Source organism: Triturus cristatus, chromosome 3_2 (assembly GCF_964204655.1).
Source record: "Triturus cristatus chromosome 3_2, aTriCri1.1, whole genome shotgun sequence".
In the NCBI taxonomy this organism is placed as follows: Eukaryota; Metazoa; Chordata; class Amphibia; order Caudata; family Salamandridae; genus Triturus; species Triturus cristatus.
The window spans coordinates 700,415,074-700,430,900 of NC_140584.1; the positions used below are offsets into that span (position 1 = coordinate 700,415,074).

At 50.5% G+C, this 15,827-nt stretch overlaps 1 protein-coding gene across 2 annotated transcripts in view; it reads left to right on the plus strand.

Moving 5' to 3' along the window:
- The window catches only part of DNAH7 (dynein axonemal heavy chain 7), a 1,967,826-nt gene that overhangs the window by 1,211,815 nt on the left and 740,184 nt on the right, over positions 1–15,827 (plus strand). The gene's annotated exons all lie outside the window — the stretch shown is intronic.

Below are 15,827 nucleotides of genomic sequence, written 5' to 3' on the forward strand. Positions count from 1 at the left end.
ATGACCATGTATGGGATGAAAGGAGGTGTTGGTCAGGCGCAGGATGTGGTTCCATGGCAGGGTCGCGCAGAAGGAGAGGGTTTATGGCCCATGTATGAGAGAGCGGGGGTGGCCGGCGCGCGGGGGGATGTTTGCAGCGCCAAGGGAACGTGCTGGTGATCGGCGAGGGGCAGAGGGGCCATGGTGCTTTCAAAATGGCTACTGCATAAGTGAGCGTACGGGCCTGAGAGGGGACAAGGTGGCGCCGATTATGTTGACATCGCAAACCAGATTTTAACAAGTCCTGATACAATCCATGACATGGTCAGGTTGCCTGTAGATTTTACTCTTTACAGGCAGACTGTCTCCAGTGTCCACCTCATGGGTTCACCAGGAAGTCTGACTAGGGGTCAGGCTAAACATATGTCTGAACTGCTGCAGAACTTGTCTGCACTCAGTTTGCTGATGGTCAGTGAGGCTGCTTGCCAAAGCAACACCATCTACTGACCCATCATCAGGGTTCTGTGAGAGCAGGTCAGGGAGAGGGTCACTCTCCTCCTCCTGCTCCTCATCAGTTTCCATGAGTAAGCCCATGTCAGCCCTGTCCACATATGGTTTTAATCTGTTGACATGGAGCACCCTAAGGGGGCTCCTGGGAGTTCCAAGATCCACCAAGTAGGTGACTTCTCCCTTTTTCTTAACAATTGTATGGGGGCTACTCCACTTGTCCTGGAGAGCTGCTGGGGCCACAGGCTCCAACACCCACACTTTCTGTCCTGGCTGATAGACAGTCAGTACAGCCTTTTGGTCATGCCAAGCTTTTTGCAGTTCTTGGCTAGCCTCCAGGTTTTTGGTTGCCTTCTTCATTAATTCAGCCATCCGGGAGCGGAGACCAAGTACATAGTCCATCACATCCTGTTTGGGAGGTTTGAGAGGTAATTGCCAGCCCTCCTTCACCAAACATAATGTACCTCTCACAGGGTGCCCAAACAGAAGTTCAAAAGGGCTGTAGCCAACCCCCTTCTGTGGGACCTCCCTGTATGCAAACAGAAGGCAGGGAAGTAAAAGGTCCCATTTTTGCCTAAGCTTTTCTGGGAGGCCTTTAATCATTCCCTTTATGGTTTTGTTGAACCTTTCAACTAACCCATTGCATTGTGGGTGATAGGGAGTAGTGAACTTGTAGTTTACACCACACTCCTTCCACATTGCAGTTAGATACCCTGTCAGATATGACCTCCTTAGGGAAACCCACTCTGGAGAAAACTCCAATGAGGGCTCTTGCCACCACAGGGGCTGTGGTGGTCCTGAGGGGAATTGCTTCTGGGTACCTGGTGGCATGATCCACTACCACCAGGATAAACCTGTGCCCAGATGCTGGTGGAGGGTCAAGGGGACCAACAATGTCAATCCCTACCCTTTCAAAGGGAACCCCCACCACAGGTAGTGGTATCAAGGGGGCCTTTGTTGTGCCACCTGCTTGCCACTGGTTTGGCAAGTGACACAGGAGCGACAAAACTCCTTGGTTTCCTCTGACATGTGTGGCCAATGAAAATGTGGAACAAGCCTATCCCAGGTCTTGTTCTGACACAAGTGTCCTGCCAATGGGATATCATGTGCTAGGGTCAAGAGGAACCCCCTAAACTTCTGAGGTATTACCAACCTCCTGGTGGATCCAGGGGTAGGATCTCTAGCCTCAGAATATAGGAGTCCCTCATCCCAATAAACTTTATGGGAGCCACTAGCACTCCCAGCAGCCTCAGCAGCAGCCTGCTGTCTGAGGGGTTCAAGAGAGGGGCAGCACTGTTGCTCCTTACTCAGATCTTCCCTGGAAGGTCCCCCTGCCCCCAAGAACTCAACCTGACCAGGCTTAAGTTCCTCTGGGCCAGTCCCTTCTTCAGGCTCTGCTTCTCCTCCCTCAGGAGGGGAATCTGAGATCTGAGACAGAGGGGAAGGCACTGCCTTAACCCTACTGCTCCTCCTCTTGGGTAGCATCTGGTCCATAGTTTCAGGATCCAGAGCTGGTTCAGGTTTATGCATTTTGGCCTGTGATCTGGTCACAGCAAATACTTCTGCAGGTATGCCCAACATCTCAGCATGAGTCCATAACTCTACTTCAGACCAGGCTGAAGTCTCCAGATCATTGCCCAATAGACATTCGGCAGGGAGGTCTGCACTGACTATTACTTTCTTGAGGCCAGTTACCCCTCCCCAGGAGAAATTCACAACTACCAGACTATGGTTGGTCCTGACATTGCTTGCATTGGTTACCTGGTACATTTCACCCAGGATGATCTGTGCAGGGTCCACCAAATCCTCTGCCACCATGGTGACACTAGCACCTGTGTCCCTGAATGCCAAAGCCTGTTTGCCATTTATTATAGGTTGCTGTTTGTATTTGCCCAGATTACTGGGGCTCACTAGGAAGGACATGTCAAGGTCTCCCTCACAAACCAGCAATGCCTGAGTGGGTACTCTGAGAAGGCCAGAGTCCACATCAGAACCCAGGGTAAACCCTACTACACCCTTATTCTGATTACCACCTCCACCAGTAGCTGCACTAGGGGGAACAGTTGCCTTAGGGCCAGGAGTGGTGGTGGTTTGGTCTTTGGACTTGGTAAAATCAGAAGTCCAGGGCCCTTTCTGTTTACAGAATTTGCACCAGGGCTTTTTTTGGCCTTTTCCCTTTGTAGACTGTGAATCCCCACCAGATGCAGATTTTTGGGGCCCTTGTGAAGACTTCTGGTCTTTTGCCTCATCCCCACCTTTCTCAGAGCCTTTAGGATCTTGCTTCTTGGTGGCAACCCCTTGGTTCTGGGTTTTCTGCCTCACCCTGGTTCTGACCCATTTGTCTGCCTTCTTTCCCAATTCTTGGGGAGAGGTCAGATCAGAGTCCACCAGGTACTGATGCAACAACTGTTTTTGGCAAATATTAAGGATCTGTTCTCTCATCATAAGATTATACAATCCCTTAAAATCAGTAACTCTACTACCAACCAGCCAACCCTCCAGAGCCTTGGTTGCACAATCAACAAAGTCTGTCCAGTCCTGATTCTGTGCTTTTTGGGTGTCTCGGAACTTCAACCTGTACTGTTCAGTGGTTAAGCCAAACCCATGTATTAATGCACTTTTCAGGACATCATAATCATCAGCATCCTCTTCTCTAACAGTGAGGAGCTTGTATCTTCCTTTATCAGAAATGGAGAGCCACAAGATTGCTGCCCGCTGTTTCTGGGGGACCTGTTGTACTTTACAGGCCCTCTCCATAGCAGTTATCCATTTGTGGATATCATCCCCACTCTGGTAGGGAGGAACAACCTTGGACAGGTTCCTATGGTCAGGAATGTAATCCCTGCCTCTAGGGACACTGTTGCTGCCACCAGGGGATTCTAACCCCTCTTTCTTAGAAGCTCTCTGGAGCTCAAAGGCTTCTCTATCTAAGGCCAACTGCTTGGTTCTGAGGGCAAGTCTTGCTTCCTCATACTGGAGCATCTTATATCTTCTTTCAGAGGAGGTCTCCCTTCTATTAGAGTATGAGTTCCTCTGCTGGAGAGATTCTCTGTCAGAGTGATATGAGTGGTTAGATTCCCTTGAAGGGGACCTAGGCCTCTCTTCCACTCTGTCAGCTCTCTTAGGGAGAATTCATCCGTCCTTTTCAAACCCTTGTGGGTCTGGCTCTTCAATCACAGACTCCAGGTCATCTTGATTTTCATCATCTGACCCAGAGACTATGGCTGACCCACCCCCTGATCCAGCTCCACTAGCTCCTAGAGCTAGTCTAAGATCATCTGCTATCAGTAGATTTTTCAGGTGTAGTGTGGAGGGACTCTGTCCTAACCCCAGGTGTCTTGCAACACACATGGCCTTCAAGTCAAAGAAGGTCATGTCCTTATACTGAGGTTGAGTGGACCCACTGGCTCTATCCCTTGAGGACATTCTAGTGTTATGCAGTGTTGCACTACCTACACTAGTTTGTGGCCTACTGGTCCTAGCTTGAGCTTTAGCAAGGGTGTGCTATCCCTTCACAAACAACTCTAAGTTCAGTAGAACTTATTGATACTAAGCTTGACTTTTATATGTACCTTGAGTACCTTTAATGGTTTTCAGTTAGTAATTCAAATAGAGATTTTCTGGTAAAACAGTGGCAAGCTGGAATCCCACATGCTGCCCACCAATGTGAGAAGTTGGCCTGGCATATGCTGGTCACTAGTTATAGTGGCCACCTTGCACCAGTCCAATTCGACTCTTACGGTAGCTGTGGAGAGAAGCCTTCAGGCTAAGTCTCTGAGGAATGTAAAGCAGCTTGTTTTACCTTATAATCTCTTGAATTACCAAATGAAAGGACACCACACAGGTATATATATCAAATATATATGTATTTATTTCTAAACACACTCTATTAATCTCTTTATGAGATTAGAAGTCAGGAACACATTCAAATATCAACGTTTCACGGGGGGGCGCTAGAGGGCGCACGGCGAGATGGCCGCCTGCTAAGGCGGCTCCGCCGGTCGGGACCATGAAACAGCGTAAATCAGCGGCATGCGGGAGTCCTAGCAGAATAAAAAAGCGGGCCTAAGGCGTCGGAGCGGCTGGGCATGCTTTGGCATCGCCGTGGTGTACTGAAGCTACAGAGGAAAGGTGATGAAAAGCGACTTGAGCTCTGAGCCCGCTCTACCGGATCGGAGTCAGACAAGATGGCGGCGCCCGGTGCGGCTTCCAGGCCGATACGAGCCCGACGAGCGTGTGCCGCAGGGGCGGAACGGATGGGAGCAATGATAATGGCAGACCTCTGGGTGCGGTGACAGCAACTGGTGAGGATACCTGGCAGGGGCCCCACGATCGATCGAAGGTGAGAGCGTAGCAGCGAGGGGAGCGCCGGAAGCAAGATGGCGCCCGCCATCGCGGCGACAGATGCAACAAGACAGCAGGCGTGAGCGCGAATGAGCACGGCTGGCCTGAGAGACAAGTTGCGCACGTGAAACGTGGATGCTGCACGACCTGAGTGGTGAAAATTGATATTGTTTTTGCGCCTGGGGGACGGGCGCGGCCAGCGAAAGGTCGACCATAGCGCTGCGATGCACGCGGAGGATGCCGGGCTGCTGAACGGCTGAATCGGACAGCTCTGGGGAGAACTGATCCGGTGGACGGGCGAAGCTGGCTGGCAGGCTGCGCACTGGGCGAGTGAGAAGACGACCAGAGTGAGACGCCCAACTGTCTTGGGAGCACTGGCGAGGCCGAAGGTACAGTGCGGAGTCAGCGTGCAGGGCGCAGTGGCGTTGATAAGGCACCAGCTATCGAAGTGCAGTGGGGGTGAAAGGTCCGAGGCAGCACCTTGCAAGGTGCAGTACACGTGGGGAGTGGCAAAACGGACGTGTGACACGGATCGTCGCCATGGGAAAGCACAACAGAGTCCAGTCTAAACTGCACTTCGACGCCAAAAAGCCCACGAAAGGAGTGTCGGAGGCGTCTGAGGAGGGTTTGGAGGTCGCTCAGGCGACACCAGTGGGTATGGAGTGCACCCTGCAGGCCATACAGCAAAGCTTGCAGGATATACATGGCAAGCTGGACTCCATTACATTGCGGGTTGACAATATGGCGGCTAAGCTGGATGGGCACAGGGAGCAACTGGTGGAAGCTGAGACCCGTATATCAGCGGTGGAAGACGAATCGCATGCCACGGCCCGCAAATGTACAGACATGGAACGGCTGCTAGATGTTATTAAAAACAAGGCGGAGGATTTGGAGGCGCGTTCCCGCCGCAATAACGTACGAATCGCGGGTATTCCGGAATCCACGAACATAGCAAAGATGGAAACATATATAGAGGAACTGATCAGTAACGTGTTTGGAACGGAGACCCTCTCTACCATCTTCCTGGTGGAACGCCCGCACAGAACTCTAGCCCCGAGACCAAAGCCTGGCATGCCTCCGAGACCTGTAGTGGCGCGTGTCATGAATAATCGGGACCGCGATGCCATTCTCCGCATAGCCCGGGAAAAACGCATGGTTAGCTGCCAGGGAAACGAGTTGGAGTTCTACCCGGACTTCACGGTGTCAGTGCAGTTGGCGCGTAAAGAATTCACTCAGGTCAAAAAGAAGCTACGAGAACTGCAGATTGAATATGCTATGCTTTATCCAGCGCGACTGAAGGTAACATACGACGGGAAAGCGACGCTTCTCCAGACGCCTAAGGATGCACAAGACTTTGTCAAGAGGATCACTGCGAGGCGTAAGGAGCAGCGACGCATGGAGCAAGGAAGAGACTCGGACTGTGGGCTGCTGTGCGGGAAGGTAACAGCTATGGGATTGCGGAACTGGAACGCCGCTAATGTGACATATGCAGCGGGGGTTGCGCTGGGCGCTGCTGTTGATGCGCCAGGGGTAACGGTTGTGAGAGGATGGATATTACCCGGCGCGCACTGAACGGTGAAGCATGCAAGGGGGGTGCGGGTAGCCTATGCCTCTCCTCTGGTCGATACAATGTCTACCCTGCAGGATTCAGGACACGCGACCCTGTGGGTTGGGTGCCGGGAGAAATGTTGTGATTGGTGTGACAGATGCCACTATGGCACAGTGTATATCGAGACACCATAAGAAGATCCAGTATTGGGGTATGGACTTGCTGTTCTGACTACGCAGAGATACACTAGAATTTCGCATGCATACCGAATGAGTACCCGACCACATCCATTAGATTGGATGGAGTTGTGCGCTCTTGGTGGATCCCCCACGCGGGTGTTCCCCAAACCAAGTTAGGTTGTGATGTTGGATTGCAATGGGGATTTTCTTTGGCAGAGTTGGGTTGCTGAAGTGGGTGGGGGGTGGATGGGGGGAAGTTGGGGATTGTTATGTGAGTCATGGTATGAAAGATGTGTTAAAAACGAACAGGGTGGTATTGGGGCGCATACTCAGAAGGGGAATGTCTGGATTGCATGCAGCGGTAGTCGCTGCCAGCCTGTTGATGTAGAAGTACGAGACAACCAGATACAAGATGGGCGACAGTACGTTACGTAATAAGCAGCTGTCATTAATGACATGGAATGTGCGAGGGCTGAACAACCCCAAGAAAATAAGGCATGTATTGGCATATTTAGACCGTCATCACATTGATATTGCTTTGTTGCAGGAGACACACCTCAAGCCAGCGGCAACTATGTCTATTGGGAGCAAATGGGCGGAGACAGTACACTGCTCGTCGTACTCCTCGTATTCCAGAGGGGTCATGATTTTGATAAGAAAGGGGGTACAGTTTGATGTTGAAAATACGTTCAAGGATGAGGTGGGACGATTTGTGCTAGTAACGGGATGATTGAGGGGACATAGGATAGCATTGCTTAGCACGTATGGTCCAAATGTGGATGACCCAGACTTCTATCATACGGTGTGGAATAAAATTAGTGACTTGCCTGATTTTCCGTTGATATGGGGGTGAGATTTCAACATAGCGCTGCAGGATAGGTTGGACAGATCAGGTACCACGACTGAACCTCACACCAGGGCTAGGAGAAAATTACAGACTATCATAGTTGACAGGGGTCTTGAGGATATATGGAGAACGAGGAACCCAGGGAGTAGAGAGGCAGCACACACAACAGCGGTCAGTAATAGTTGGTCCCGGATAGATTATTGGTTAGGATCTGCGGAAGTGCTGCTATGGGCACGATCCGTGAGCCATTTACCAAGGACATTATCAGATCATAATCCGGTCAAACTAACAGTTGAAATGCCGTACTATGTGCCGCCCCCGTTTAGTTTGAGTTTCAATGCGAGAGCACTGACTGACCCATTATATTCTGACCTAATAAGTACGGCCATTACGGAGTATTTTGAACTGAATGCACCCACAACGGAAGACCGTGGGCTGTTGTGGGAAGCGTTTAAAGCTAATATTAGGGGGATTTGCATAGAAACTAGTGCAGGCATATTGAAAGAAATCCGTCGGCAGTTGGAGAAACGGAAGGAGAAAATTAGCGAGTTAGAGCGAGAATACGAACGCACACAAAATACCAAACTCTTAGGAGACATCAGAAATATAATATCTGAATACCAAACGTACGCAGACGATGAGCTCAAATACATATCGAAACGCCAGGCGCCCAGGGCCTATGGTGAAGGCGGTAGGCCGGGTAAAAATCTAGCAGCTAAAATGTGCACGGGGAGGACGCCGCAGATAGTGAGAGGGGTGCGTAATGAACAAGGGGACATGCAATATGGAGCACAAGATATACTCAGGGAATTTAGTTATACGTACGGGAAATTGTACGAGTCGCAGCAGACAGCATCGGTAGAGGAGATTAGGGACGCGCATAGAGAGTACTTGGCGGAACCAATTACAGTGGAGGAGGTGACGGAGGTGGTTAAATCACTGCCGAATGGGAAAGCGCCAGGCCCGGATGGGTTCATGTGCGAATTTTACAAAGAATTAATTATCTCATTGGCACCTCATTTAGTTGAAATGTATGGAAACGCTCACGACCAGATGTTGCTCCCACCCACGCTACGTGAAGCGCTTATAATTGCGCTGTTGAAACCGAACAAAGACCCTGAGTTCTGCCAGTCCTATAGACCGCTGTCCCTAATAAATGTTGACGCAAAGATTCTAGCCAAACTCCTGGCCAAGAGGCTCCAGCCGCTAATGACCAGGTTGATATTACCGGACCAGTCGGGATTTATACCCACCAGATCCACAACACACAACACAAGAACACTGTTTGCTCTGTCACACTACTTACAGCCTTCGACTAAGGCGGCTGCGGTCCTCCTGGATGCGGCAAAAGCATTTGATTCGCTAGAATGGTCGTATCTGCATAAGGTGCTCCGCAGAATGGGATTTCCGTTGTGGTTTCTGCAATGGATACAGCTACTGTACACGGCTTCGACGGCACGTATAAGAGTTAAAAAATATGTCTCTGAACCGATGCTTACCCGAAGGGGAACGAGGCAGGGATGCCCGCTGTCCCCCTTACTATTCGCGCTTGCAATGGAACCACTGGCGTGTAAAATACGGCAAGGACATCACTACTCAGCGCTGCAGTTTCCACAGCGGCTGCTGCATATATCATTATATGCCGATGATATGCTGCTGTATGTGCGAGATCCAGAGACGAATTTAAATGCATTACTGCGGGAGTACGTTAGGATCGCACAGAATCGCAAAATCGGTGGCTGTGCCATTGTCAGACACCACTCATCCACATCAGTTGGACTATCCAATTGAATGGCAAACGGACCCGGTGCGTTATCTGGGAGTTTGGTATCATAGAGACCCGGAGATGGTGATACGCACTAATTATGGCAGGGCTATTGGAGCTCTGGAGGGGAAAATAGACAGATGGATAAAGTTACCACTGTCCCTGACAGATAGATTAGCCATCGTGAAAATGGTCATCTTACCTAAATTACTGTATCTATTTAATAATATTCCGATACATCCCCATGCCGAGGTGTTCCGTAGAATATCGGCAATGGTACTCAGGTTGATTTGGGCAGGTAAACAGGCCAGGATTGAGCTGCGAGCACTGACACTGCCGTATGCTCAGGGAGGTTTCAGAGTGCCGGATTTTCTGTTATATTATTTGTGCGCGCAAGCGCAATTTGCGCACTATGGGTATCACCCCATCCCGTTCCTGACACACACAGCCATAGAGGAGGGGGATGCAGCGCCGATTCCACTGCAGGCAATTGTTACGCATGTAAGAGCTCCATTGCATAAGCAAGATATAAACACGATAGATACGACAAATAGGGCGTGGCGAGTAATGGGGAAAAAAGCACTCAAGCTGCCGCTATATGCACCAGACTTACCGCTATTACACCATCCAGAATTGTCGGTGACGCAGGAGATGGTGGGGATGGGACTTCTGAGACAGGTCGGCATAACAAAAATGGGGAATCTGTTTGCTAATGGGACGTTTCAGACACTGAGCGAGCTTACATTTATTAGTAACCAAACGTTATTATTCAAATTCACATATCATAGATATCAGGGGGCACTGAGGAAACTTTACCCTTCGTTCCCTGAGGAACCAGCACCGTTGCTCGCTTTACAGTTTGTGATCACAACACCCACTGCCACTAAATTGGTGTCGAGACTATATGGTAAGTTACAAGAGGACATAGCGGGAAATACGCATAAGTCACTGAAAAAATGGAATAGTGTGTTAGCTGACCTGCTGACGCTGTAAGAATGGGGAATAGCCTGTTCCTTGACCGAGTTGTTAACGCCCAATGGTAATCTTAGAATGTTGCACTATAAATATTTGCACCAGACCTATTACACACCGGCCCGACTTTACAAATATGGATTAAGGGAGGACTCGCGTTGCTGCCGTTGTGGGGCTGAGGGGGCAGACTTCAGTCACCTGGCCTGGAGATGTACGGCAGTGGCGGAATACTGGGAAAAGGTGGTGAAGATGGTGGGCGAAATGGTGGGGTTGGAACTGGAATGTTCAGAAAGGACATGCTTGTTGGGGATTATGCCTGTATTGAGGTCTATAAAGCGTAAATTTGCTGTGATTGCACTGCTGCTGGCCAAAAGGCGAATATCGCTATGTTGGAACAGTAAACAAGCTCCTGCGATAACGCAATGGATTAAGGATTTAACATTTTGCAAAGACACTCACAAAACGTATGAGGAGGAGCTTCCGGGGGAGGTCACGGCCTAGAGATTATTGGATGTACTTAATTGACTACCTAAGACTTTACCCGATTGAGTGATTGTGCATTGTAAATTGTGTATGGTAATACTGTTTATTTTGCCTGTATCGGGGGAAACCAGGTGCTGCTGCAGACCTGGAGGACGGACGCTGCTGTATCATGACCTAATTGTTTTTTTTTTTTTTTTTTTGTATGTTGAACTGCTGGCTGCAGTTCAAAAATGTTAATAAAAAAAAAAAAAAAAAAAATATCAACGTTTCACAGCAAGTTAAGTACAAATAAGGCTGGGGCCCTAGGGGCGTACCAGACCATATACTAAAAAAGAGGTTTAGGAAAGTTGACTTGCAGAGGGACAAGGCCTAGGGCCTGTAGAATCGCTGGGGTAAGTAAAAGACCCACGGGAGACGCGTGCAGTGTGAGAACACAGCCGCGGGTTCCCTATTGATTTCAATGGAGCAAGTCGCGGTTTGATTTTTAAAGTTTTAGGGTACTTCGAGGAAGTCTACAAGCAAGCCACTTACAAGGTAAGTAATTCGAGGGCCAACACACACTAGGGCACCGGAGTGCACGAGTTACCTCACCCAGGGAAGCCGGGTGCATAGGTGTCTTTTGGTGTCGGGTCGCGTCGCTGTTTTCTATGGAAGCCAAAGAAGATTTGCTGCTTGCGAAGACTGAAGAAGTGTCCGGTGGAATCCAAGGCTGGATTCAAGATGAAGATGACCTGAAAGCAGAAGAGACAGTGTTCACAGTCACTTGCCAGTGACCCGGGGCCAGGAAAATGGATGCCCACGGAAGTTGGGTGATTTCAGGTGATCAATGGTGTTTTGACTCTTTGCTCACGAGGACCAGGAGGCATCGACGATGACCAGCAGCTGGATTCGGAGTGTCCCACAACGTCTGCAGCTTACTGTGGTGTCGGGAACCGGATTGGAGCCAACAAACCTTGGCAACAGCAAGTCTCGTGGAAAGTGAATAAAGTCAGCGGTGCAGACCAGCAAGGTCTGCGGGACTCACACAGCGAGGGTAAGTGAGGGCAGGCCTGGAGCAACCAGGGGTGCTCTTTGTTTTGATCGAAAAGTCTTCAGAGGACCCACTAGCCAATGGGCAAGGGATCGCAAAGACGCCTCATGAGGAAATGCTTTACAGTAGCCCACGGTAACTCAGGACGGGGTAGGCCTCTGATTTTTGGTGCACAACCTGCTGGAGGCTTGGGCCACAAATGGTCCAATGCACAACGGGTTGCACTCGACAATAGTGCACGTGACCCGGGTATTGCTGTTCCTCGTCACTCGTGGGGTCCACTCACCTCAGCTCTGCTGGGGACTCACAACGGCCGTCGAGAAGTCAGGAGATCCACTTCCGGGGCTGCAGGGACTTCGGGCTCCAGCGGGAGCGGTAAAGTTTGCGACCGTTGATTCAAAGTTTTGGTGCCTGCCAAGCAGGGGAGCCACTCCTTGACTCCAAAGGAGATTCTTCCGTCTTCAAAAGGTAGTGGAACGTCGAAGGACCAGGATTCTTCTTGTAAAGCGTTGTCCAGGGATATCTACCTTTCAATGGCAAGGGTTCCCTATCTTATACTAAAAGAAAGGGAGGGACTAGCTTTATGACCACTCCTCTGGGAGGGTCAGGGTAGGGGGTGGTTACACCCACTTCCCTTTGTCCAGTTTCGCGCCAGAGCAGGGATAGGTAGCCCCTGAACCAGTTTGAGCTGGCATATGCACAGATGAGCCTACTGCTCCCCCAGTGCAGGACTTCAAAGCACTCTAGGAGTGCACCCACCCAGCTCCAATACACTAACTCCTGTCTGGAAGGTGGTGACACCTTCCTCTGACAGGATGCCTATTGTTGGTCCTCCTCCACTGCGAGTTTCAGTCAGCAGCAGGAGGGCAGCCCAGTGTCTGTTCTGGTGGCATCAGTTACTGGTGTGGGGGTATGATTCCAAGTTGTTTGACACCAAACACGACATGTTTTGATGCAGTCATTCCAAAGTTAACATTTACCGGTAGGTTATAATGAACTTAAGAGTATATGGTTTAACCGCATCCACAAACAGCCACAGAGAATAGACTCTGCCAGCTGCAGAGGGGTCCTGCTCATGCAGAGGCACCCCCTCACATTGTAAACCAAGCACCCTGCCCTCAGGATTGATGGGGCCTGCCTTAGGGGTGACTGATAGGTTTATATGTGTGTGTATGGTGAGATATAGGAACCTATACCTCAGTGAGGAGTGCTAACACTACCTCACCCAGGCTGCAGTAGCAGGCCTGTGGTGTCAGATTTAGTCTGCTTCCCAGGGGTGGCATAATACATGCTTCAGCCCCTGGTAGGCCGGTGAAGTACCTATGCCCTCGGTACCTAGGGTACCATATACTAGGGGCTCATAAGGTACCACAGTATCCAATCACTAGTGCATCTAGTATGCACTCAAAGTTGTTTAGAGAGAACAGAGAGACTGGGGCCCTGATTAGCAGGGACACAGCCAGACTATAGCCAGAAATCAGTGTTAACATCGGGGAAAAAAGTGGGGGCAACATAAGTGCAGATCCTACTCTCCTACACATCTTGATGGAAGTGCTTCAGCTGGGAGTGATCCCTTCAGAACCACTTCTACCGTTTAATGAAGTACCTGCTGAAGTCCTGCTTGGGACCTGGTCTGAAACCAACACAGGGGCTCATGTGAACAGGACAATAGCCTGCCTTTACCGCCCTGCTCCAGGGGATCCCAAATTCTTCACAGAACACCCTACCCTGAAGAGCTTGGTGGTCCAAACCTCCACTTAAATCCCATGTAAATTCTGGTGCATTCCAAACCTGCACCGTCAGATTGGGTATCCAAGAGGCTGGACAACTTAGACAAGAAAACATTTTCTCCCACCAGCCTGGCATTGCGCACTGTAAACACTGAATGCCGTTTGGGCTGCTATTCCCATACTCTGTGGGATACGGTTGTGCAGGTGCTGCCAACGGTTGCAGAGGAGGCCCAGGCCATGCTTTCCCAGGCTGTTGCAGGCGGGAGGGATACAGCTAAGTTCACAATTAGATGTGGGCTGGACACCACCGACTCACTGGGAAGAGCGGTTTCGTCGAGAGTACCCCTGAGGCACAACGCCTGGTTGAGGACTACTGGCTTTTCTGGGAATGTTCAAACATCACTTATGAACATGCCCATTGATTGCTCCCGTCTCTTCGGAGATGAGGCGTGATTCGGCACTAGAATGCTTTTAGGACAGCAGGGCTACGGCCAAATCCTTGGGACTTTCCTTGGCCCTTTGTCCCCAATCCACCTTTTGCTCCTTTTGTGGACACGGAAGGGGCTTCCAGCCATGTCTTTATTCGCCGAGTCATCGTGGCGCACAAGCTTCCTGGCTTCTGAGTGGACTAGGACATGGTGCCCACAGAACCTGTGGGCCAGGCAGCCAGGGTCGGACCAGTCCACCACTCCCACAGCAGCCGCAGCCTCCAAGCCCTTATAGTCTGCCCTCTTACCACAATAGGTACCCAGTGGAGGGCAGGATGCCCCATAACCTCCCCCACTGGTGGTCTATATCATCAGATCAGTGGGTTTTGCAGATTGTCCGAAGTGGCTATTTCCTCCCCTTTGAGACTTCTACTTGCCACCTATGTACGGCAGGTTGATGGAGGACCACCTATCTCTTCTCCGCAAGGATTTGATGGCTCTTTTGGGAAAATTAGCCATTGAGTGAGGGCCAACACCAGAAGTGGGTTGTGGTTGTGTTCTGCTTGGGTTTTCGGAACCCGCTCAGCAGAGCCTCTCTAACCCAAGCCAGAACGTTACCCCCTCCCTAGGGCCTATTTACACCTAAATAACCACATATATGTACCACCTAAGGACAGGGAATTCCTACTATATATACCAAGACCTACAAGTCACAGCCTCGCGGTCCCAAATGGACCCAGGACTTCCTGCCCAGACGGCAGCCACAGACTTCCTGCCCAGACGGCAGTCACAGCCTCGCGGTCCCAAATAGACCCAGGACTTCCTGCCCAGACGGCAGCCACAGCCTCGCGGTCCCAAACAGACCCAGGACTTCCTGCCCAGACGGCAGCCACAGCCTCGCGGTCCCAAACGGACCCAGGACTTCCTGCCCAGACGGCAGCTTTAGACAAGTCACAGCCTCGCGGTCCCAAACGGACCCAGGACTTCCTGCCCAGACGGCAGCCACAGACTTCCTGCCCAGACGGCAGTCACAGCCTCGCGGTCCCAAATGGACCCAGGACTTCCTGCCCAGACGGCAGCCTTAGCACGAGTTCATCCTATAATTACCACGACATCAGTGTTACTATATATCAGATCACACAAAGACAGCTAGTTGGGCACAACTTGTTCCCCAGTTCAAAGGGCTCCTTTCTCCCTCATTCAGTTACCACCTACCTGATCAGGATTAACATCTGTTCATGTTAAGTCACAGCTGACTAGAAGAATAGGTTACCCTCTTACACAAGAACACGTAGCACATATTGCTTTACTACAAACTGAATACTTTATTTAGTTATTACATGCACACTCACGGAACATAATATGTATCACGTAACCTGCAAAGAAAAGTGAAAGATTAAGTTGTACACTCTAATAGTAAGGGGTTGACATCACCTTGGTCGTATGTAGCCTGCACTCAATGGTCATCTAGGTTCCCTTCTCGTCTGCGCCTCGGCTTCGCCTGGAAGTCACACCTCCGCAATCACGGGTTTACTCCCGTCTCCCTCTCCGAGTCACTGGGACCTCTTCCTCATCGGCTACTCTCTTCTCTTTGGAATATCTATCTCTCGGTTTTTCTCCACCTCCAAGTTTGTCATCTGTCTTCCCTGGAATAAGTAGCAGCTTTACTACTAACGGCCAGGTGCCGCCCATGGACAAGAAGCAAGTGCCAGTATCTGCCTCAAACTTTTACTAATATAGACGTGCATTTCCTCATGGAAAATTCCAGCCCGTAACCTGCCGCCCACCAAATTCTTGTACCTCCCCGTACCAAGGACACATTCCCAGCCGGCCGGCCTGATGTAGTGTCTTCGGCATGAAGAAAAATACAATCCTTCGATAAGGGCCGGCCTGAACCGGTTCTCTCCAAGCGAATTACACCTCCTAACTAAAACACTGCCTATGACCTAGAAACATCCCGAGCTGCCAGAGCAGGAGGAAAGATGGAGTCTCTCCCGTTTAAGGCCTACCAGGC